Here is an 8,948-nt window from a genome sequence, read left to right as displayed (position 1 = left end):
ATTAGCATTCTGACTTTACTAAGTCTCATAACTCAATTTGGTTCATTCTCGGGATATAAAATTAATTGGAATAAAAGCGAAACTATGCCAATAATGGAACAAAACCAGCTTATACTTCAACAGTATCCTTTTAAAATCGCCTATAAAAAGTTTAAATACCTTGGAATCTATGTGACCAAGAAATATATTTATTTATTCAAATCAAATATTCCTCCTTTACTTACTAAATTACACAGAAATACCCAATATTGGAAAACTCTTCCCATCTCTTTAGTTGGTAGAATTAATGCTATAAAGATGATTTTTCTCCCACTATTATTATACTTATTCCAATCAATTCCGATATATCTCTCAAAAAAAATTGATTCAATTGTTACAAATTTTATCTGGGACTATAAGAACCACATGAATGGAGCAGCTGGGCTTGTACACTCGAGTTTAGAAGGATGAGAGGAGATCTCATTGAAACATATAAGATTGTTAAGGGCTTGGACACGCTAGAGGCAGGAAACATGTTCCCGATGTTGGGGGAGTCCAGAACCAGGGGCCCCAGTTTAAGAATAAGGAGTAAGCCATTTAGAACGGAGAAGAGGAAACACTTTTTCTCACAGAGAGTGGTGAGTCTGGAATTCTCTGCCTCAGAGGGCGGTGGAGGCAGATTCTCTGGATGCTTTCAAGAGAGAGCTAGATAGGGCTCTTAAAAATAACGGAGTCAGGGGATATGGAAAGAAGGCAGGAACGGGGTACTGATTGGGGATGATCAGCCATGATCACATTGAATGGCGGTGCTGGCTCGAAGGGCCAAATGGCCTACTCCTGCACCTATTGTCTATAATAAATAAAAAACATTTATGCAAGTCCAAAGTTAATGGCGGATTAGCTTTACCAAACTTTATTATTTTACAGGGCAGTTAATATTAAAAAATATTACCTTCTGGTTGGATGACATTGAACAACAACCAGGCTGGCTAAAGATGGAGAAGGAGGACTGCTTACCTTTTGAAATCGGCTCGATTCTTCTAGCGCCGATTAATTTGAATAAAAAAACATACGAAGGAAATCCGATTATACATAGTGCTATACGTATGTGGAAACAATTAAAACCCACTCTAAAATTGGGGAATTTATCGGTTTTCTCCCGATTGCAAATAACCCGTCTTTTAAACCGTCTGTTTTAGATAGAGGATTTGTTCAATGGAAAACCCATGCAATTAAAACGGTGGGAGAACTTTATCAAAATGGCATTTTTCTCTCATTTCAGGAACTACAGCAGAAATACGAGTTGTACGCTAATAATCTTTTTAGATATCTGCAACTTAGAGACTATGTAAAACTACATACGCAAGACTACAGATTTAGGGATGAATTGATGAATGATTGATGAGTGTTTGAATAGACATCCCAACACAAATAAATTAATTATCTTATATTTATAATATCCTTTTAGATACTGTGGTTCCGTCTTCAGAATCATATAGATGAGTTGGCTCAATCCATAATAAAAGACACATGGGATGAAAGTTTACAATATATAAATCACTGTTCGCTAAATGCTACACTCCTTGATACAATTCAAAATATTATACAGACTACATTATTCAAAGGTAAAATTAAATAGGATTTTTCCAAATATTTCCCCTCTCTGTGATAGATGTCAATTTCAAGAAGCCAACTTAACGCATACCTTTGTAACTTGTATAAAAATTCAAAATTTTTGGGTGGACATTTTTTAAATTATTTCTGAAGTTATTAACATCCAACTGGACCCAGAGCCAAAATTAATAATATTAGGATTATCAGAACATACTACAAACTTTACGACCCTAGGTTCGGGGAATACCAGATCGGAACTTACAGCCCAAAAGGATAATACTGACCAGGGAGGCACTGTCTCAACATCTAAGGTTGAGGGTATCAGTCAACTGCAGAGTAGGTTTACAAGGTTAATTCCTGGAATGGTGGGATGGTCATATGCTGACAGACTGAAGAAAAGTTTCGGCCCGAAATGTTGCCTATTTCCTTTGCTCCATAGATGCTGCCTCACCCGCTGAGTTTCTCCAGCATTTTTGTCTACTGGTAGCATTATATAGTTGACATAACACCAGCTGAATGAGGAGAACATGCAGGCAATGCTGAAAAGTATGTTAATCCTGAAACTGCCAGACTCGTGATTTACCGAAGGATAACATCACCATCTGGGACATTCTGATTGGCTAAACGAATTCTTAAGATTTAAAACTCCAGCGAGGTCTCACAAGAGGGATTTCAGTGTTTGCGAGGTCGGTGGATGGAACGCAATGTTCTGAAGTGCAGCAAGACGTCTTAGCACTGCTGTGTAAGGATATCATCCCTACCAAGTTAGTGGCTGAAACTGCTATGCTGAGGCTTGTTGGAGCACCAGGCCTACACAACTAAGACAGAGCCAGAGGCCTTTTTTAGGCACAGGTTCACAGTGCTCACCATGGAGACGGCGTGTGCCACACACTCAGTCTCAACCCCAGCATGCCACAATGTCAGAGCCATAGGGAAGGGACAGAACAAAAATTAGTGTCAGCAGATGCTATAATTCAACCACCTAATCCCGTTGAGGTAGGTGAGTATTATTCCTTCAGCTGCATGAAATGTACGGAGGATATTCAAGTTGGAGGTATACTGAGGCTGTTCAAAAGTAAGTGGGAAAAGATAACCACTGGCGCTTTCATTTTACTAACCATAAATGGTTAAATCTGACACGAAGAAGGGTTTTGACCCAAAACTTTGCCTATTTCCTTCGCTCCATTGATGCTGCCTCACCCGCTGAGTTTCTCCAGCATTTTTGTCTACCTTCGATTTTCCAGCATTTGCAGTTCCTTCTTAAACATTCTGTCTGACCGGTTTCCTCCACGGCAAGAAAAGCCCAAATTCCCGTGCAAACGGTCTAAAGAGGAACATATAGCTATCCGAGTAGAGGTTGTGAAATTACACAATAGGATATGATTGAGGAGATTGTCCATGAACAAGATGAATATATTTCCAATATCTTCCCAAGGGCTAAGGAAGATGGAGTAGACAGAATCCTTCTTGATTTGGCTAGGAACTTGACATGGAATATAACCATTTTAGAATGGATTTTCTGTCAGCAAAACTGTTGATTATTGAGGATGACTTTGTGGCCTCAATCGATCTCAAAGATGCATTCTTTCCAGTACCAATACATGAGAGTCACAGGAAATAGTTGACACGCTCATCATTGAAAAGATGATATATGACACAGAGGTAGTTGCTTTAGCAACCTAGACACTCCTAGAAGATCTAAGATTTGTTATTCATCCAGGAAAGCCCAAGCTTGAGCCGACAAAAATGATTGCATAAATAAGCTTTGTCACAAATTCTTCAGATAAGTCTGTGACCCTACCTACAGGTAAGAGACAACATTTTGGAGGTGCATGCACAGGCTTACTTAAGAATGAGAAGTCTACTGTACGACAGGTTGCGAGGGTGAAAGGCAAGCTGGTACCTGCCTTCCCAGCTATGGGGCCATGCATTATAACAGCCTGGATCATGAGAAGGTTCTTGCCCTAAAATTGAATATGGGACATTTTGATAGATGTATGAGGCTGATGACAGAGTCGATATCCGAAATCCAGTGGGCGATTGAGCACACACGAGGGTGCAGGGTTCATTGTACCTAGCAAGCCCACAATAACACTACAAAGTGAAGGCTGGGGTGTAACTGACACCTAAACTAGTTGTGGTGGTAGGTGGAATGACGATGAGTTGAGACAAGGCCATAATATAAGGCATCAACTATTTGGAAATGTTGGCAGCATTCCAGGCATCGAGAACATATTGTGGGAATGACCATGATATGCAAACCAGGCTACATTTGAACAACACAACAGCAGTAGTGTATGTTAACCATATGGCAGCTGTAAGTCTCAAACATGTGATGCTCTAGCAAAGTCCATTTGGGTGCAGTGTATAAGAGGGGAATATGGGCGTCAGCTGTACACCTGCCATGTAGGTACAAAATTGAAGCAGACACCAGGTCAAGAAATTCCTCATTCTGCCTTATCGGAAGATGCCTCCAAAAGATAATTCAAGACAAGGCAATAGGAATTATAGTAGTGCCAAATTGGCCGACTCAACCATGGTTTCCATTGTAAAAAGGTATGCTGAAAGAAGCTCCTAAATTGGCTCACAGACACAAACAGTTCAACCTGTCACTCGTGCATCGCACCCACTGCATGATCGTATTGATTTATTAATTTGCAGGGTTTAAAGAGACCCTTCGAGCTTATAGGACTATCCAGCAGGACAGTTGACATGATCACTACAGCTTGGCGAGATGGCACAAGAAAGCAGTATGCTACCTACATTAAACAAGGGGAAAGTTTTGTGAAGAGACACATGTGAGCTGCTTTAAACAAGTAGCAGAGGTTTGTGGGTTTCCTTCAGTTTGGTTTTATGAGAGTTGACTAAGTTATAGCGCAATTAACACTGCTCGCAGTGCCTTATCATTGTATCTAGTGCTTGGAGTGGGACAACAAACGATTGACTCTCACCCACTGGTGACAAAGTTTATGGAAGGTGTCTTTAATATGAACCTTCTAAAGCCTAGTAACAAAGAAGTGTGGAATGTGAAATCAGTATTATATTTTTTACGCAAATTGGCACCAGCTGCATCCCTAACATTGGAGCAACTACTCATAAGTTAGTCATGCCCATGACACTTATTTCAGCACGAAGAGCTCAGCTTTTACACAATCCCCGTCTGGATAACTTGGTCATATCTGACAAGAGGGTAGCATTTTATGTGAATGAACTCATAAAGCAGAGCTGGCACGATTGGGTACAAGTTGGAGCTGGCAGCATACCCACCAGATTGGAGATTGTGGTTTGTTAATTATGTGAAAAAGTACATTGAGGTTACTAAGAACCTACAAGATGAAGGAAAAGCTTTCTTCCTAGTTATAAAAAGTCTCAAGAGAGTGTTGGTGCAGATTATTTCAAGATGGATAGTGTATGCTTTGAAAGCGGGAGTGAATACAGATAATTTCAAGTCACACCCTACCAGGGCTGCTGGCACATCGGCAGCCAATAGAATGGATGTTCCTCTTGATCACATTATTGCAACAGCAGGATGGTCAAATGAACGCATTTTTGGAAGTTTTATAATAAACCGCTTAATAGGTCTGGACGATTGCAGATAGAATTCTGGACAGTGTTACATGAGCTGTTTGTCTGTAACTCCAAGGCTAATGGGACTGTGGTCCAGTTAAGGGTGATGTACATGTATGTAAAGTTAGCATCATGTGTTAATGGTCCATGTCTTTTCTACCATTTATGGTTTATCTGTGTAGTGTGTTCACATGCAGATTGGCTTACTGCATGAAACCACAGAGCTTCAAAGGCTTCACATAGTCTCATCACGAGACCGAAATAAAATCGAAAGATTAAACGAGAACTTACTGTTTGATTGACATTAAAGGAATTCCCAGGATAAAAAAAGACAGTGACTTGACTTCAAGTAGTAATTATTACGCCCTTGTTAACTTACCTTAAATTTAATAGAAAGATTAAATGAAAACTTACCATTTGAAGTTTGATCTTTATTTAATGAGAAGTTGGAGTGAGAGACTACGTGCCCTCCACTCCCAACCCTGAATCTCATAAATGTCATTCGGTAAGTCAAGGGTTAATAATCTTTATATAGCTTGATTCTGGTTCAAGTGGACTGTGATTTCATACAGTGACTGAAGATTGATGCGTATGCGGGCTGGCGGTTTCTTCATGTAGTCTCTCACTCCAACTTCTCATAAAATAAAGATCAAACTTCAAATGGTAAATTTTCATTTAATCTTTCTATTAAATTTAAGGTAAGTTAACAAGGGCGTAATAATAACTACTTGAAGTCAAGTCACTGTCATTTTTTATCCTGGGAATTCCTTTAATGTCAATCTGGTTGGCGGTATTAGGACTAGTCGCATGCTTATGTTTGAATAACATTTTCCTGTATGTAATGGAAAAAGGAATTCCATAAATCAAACGGGCAAGGCATCTGAGGAGATACAGCAGAAACCTCTTTTAAGGAATCTCATTTCATATATGACCCCATAAAATCAGGGAAAATGTGATTTTAAATGGGATGCTTAAAGTAAGGTGGTGACCTTATCTCTTACCACCTGAGGTTGATTTTTTCAAAGATCAATGCTTGTCATTTTCAGTAAAAGTGGGAGAAATAATGTCACAATGTGTTGCCTAGTTTATTTTTCCAAATTATAAAGATGACTAATTTAATCCCATAGCCACACTTTAACTCCATAAATCTGAAAATTCAGTCGATGATCAACTCCCTTTTGAAAATCAGTATGCAAATTTTCACTATTCTTTCAGTGTATTCCAGATCTAAGTAACTCTCATTTCTACTCCGGTTCTCGAATTTAAAATTCCTAGTTATTCTTTCAAGTGTCAGGCGAAGCAAAGTGCTCCATTAAAGTCCATCAGATTTTAGAATATTTAGATCCCTCTTTAAAACCTTCTCATTATCAGGAAAACTGTCCTAGCTTCTTGAAGCTCACAATACAATCTAAGTACCCCACTCTTGGCAGCATCTCAGTAAACCACCTCCTGGTAAGGCCAAAGCATTCCTTCCTGAGGTGTAGTGCGGAGGATTGTACATTCTGTGCCAGCCGAGGTCTAACTCTCAGGTTTAGATTACTGATGTGCAACCCAGGCACTGACTTCAAAACAAAGAGCTGCACTTAATTGCCTTAAATAACTTTCCCTGCCGCATTCACATAGTTTGTTAGTATGCACACCTTTGCTCTTGTACTCCCTTCAAAGCATATTGTTAGATTATACTAGATCTGCATGATGTTTCTCCCAGAGTGAATCTCATCACACTTTTCTCCACAATCCAAGGAACGTTGATTCACCATATTCAACGAAACCCACCATTCCCGAAATCCGGTGATTTCTGAATAAGAGACACCTACGCCAGACTCCTATTCATTAACTACAGCTCTGCCTTTAATGCCATTGTACCATCCAAGCTTATCGTCAAACTCACAGGGCTTAGTGTCAGCACTCATCTCTGCAACTGCATCCTCAAATTCCTGACCTACAGAATGTTGGGTTCCTGTCATTCAGGAGGGCTGGTCCCCGAACACAATATTCCACACTCACCCATACTCCCCAACTGCGCAGGTGCAGCTGACGGGATCCCGTTGGAACGCCAGATATCCCCGTTGTGACGCGTGTCACGGCAACCCTCTCCAAGTGCGCCTCGCCATCCCTCATTCTACCCCATTCCCCTATCCCCAGCACCTCTATTCCCCCTCCTCTTCACCACCCTCTTCTTTCCCCGCTCCTTTTCCCTCCCTCACATCTCCCTCCCTCTCCTTTCCCCTACCCTCAGTCCCTCCCTCCCTCCATAACCCCTCTCCCCTCCCTACCCCCCTTGAAGTCATTGAGGTGGAGGCTGTTGTGTTTTTTAAAACAGATTTTTTAAATGTAAATGAGATCCCATTGTGATGTCATTGTGGGGTGGAACACTGCTGTCGGGCAGTTTATATAAATGAGATCCCATTGTGACGTCATACACGGCTAACTGCCAGTGCAGGTGAAATAAATCTTTTTCAAGGTGGGGTTTTGTAAATTTTAAAATGTGAATAATTTGTAAAATCATCAATCTGAACAAAACTTGATACAACACACCACAGGACAATGGTGAGTAATGGGGGCAAAGATTATAGTGCTATTGTGTACTGTTTTGGCATAATTCAGGACATCACTGACAGATAGACATAGAAACAAATAAGATGAGAGTTTTAGTAATATATAATAGACCATCACATAAACCATCCTCCCTCCCATTGACTCCATTTAAACCTCACGCTGCCTCGGCAAGACCAGCAGTTTAATCAAGGACTATTCACACCCTGGCCACTCCCTCTCCAATCAGGCAAAAGGAAAAGAAATGTACAAACACACGCCTCCAGATTCAGGGACAGTTTCTTCCCAATTGTTATCATGCAATTAAATCATCCTACTACAACCAGAGAGCAGTACTATCTACCTCTGGTGACCCTCGAACTCACCTTGATCGGACTTTGCTGCTTTACCTCGCACTAAACGTTATTCCCTTATCACAGCAAATGGCTCGATTGTAATCATGTAATGTAGCAATGTTACAACATTTTGAGATTTTAAAAATTGAGTCTGCAATTTATCCCATCAGATAAAGCATAAAAAGAAGTTTAATTTGACACCTAATTCACTTTCATATCTTCAGTATTAAAAAAGTTATGGCCATTTTTATATTTGGAAATTAGCATCTTGTTCCCTATTGCTTTTCCATTGACTTAATTCAAAAGCTGTGATCAAGGACAGTCAAAAGCCCATAACTTTCTTAAAAATTAAGAGGACTGAATGAAATTTTCAGTTATTTTAGATTGAAGCATTCTGATTGATTAGTAAGACTGGATGTTACAATCCTTAAGGTTTTTCACTACAATTGACATTTGGTATTCTTGGGGATGACCACTAGGTGATTTTGCTACCAACCAGACACATCTTTAGTTGTGTACCTCAATGTCACTGGGTGTTTCGGCCTTTGATCACAATACACCCTCAGTCGAGGCAGGCCCACCGCAGGGTGATCAGACCTGGGTGTGTGTCTTATGGTAAATAACTATAAAACATCTTACTTGGATGACCTGAAATTAAAGCATATAATTAGTTAGGGCCTGCCCCACGAGCATGCGACTCCATGCGGCAAGCGCGACCTAACGTGGTCGCTTGAGCCGTACGGCCTCGCGGGGCCGGTCCCACTTCGATCGCCGGAGCCGTATGGAGTTGTACGGAGCTGGTCCCGACATCGCGCGGGGCTCCGAAAAACTGACCGTGTTCAAAAATTCCGCGCGGCAACGGCCTGCCGACCCGCAGCCGCCTCGACTCCGTACGCA

This window comes from Amblyraja radiata, chromosome 3 (genome assembly GCF_010909765.2).
Source record: "Amblyraja radiata isolate CabotCenter1 chromosome 3, sAmbRad1.1.pri, whole genome shotgun sequence".
In the NCBI taxonomy this organism is placed as follows: Eukaryota; Metazoa; Chordata; class Chondrichthyes; order Rajiformes; family Rajidae; genus Amblyraja; species Amblyraja radiata.
Note: the sequence above shows the minus strand (reverse complement) of the source record.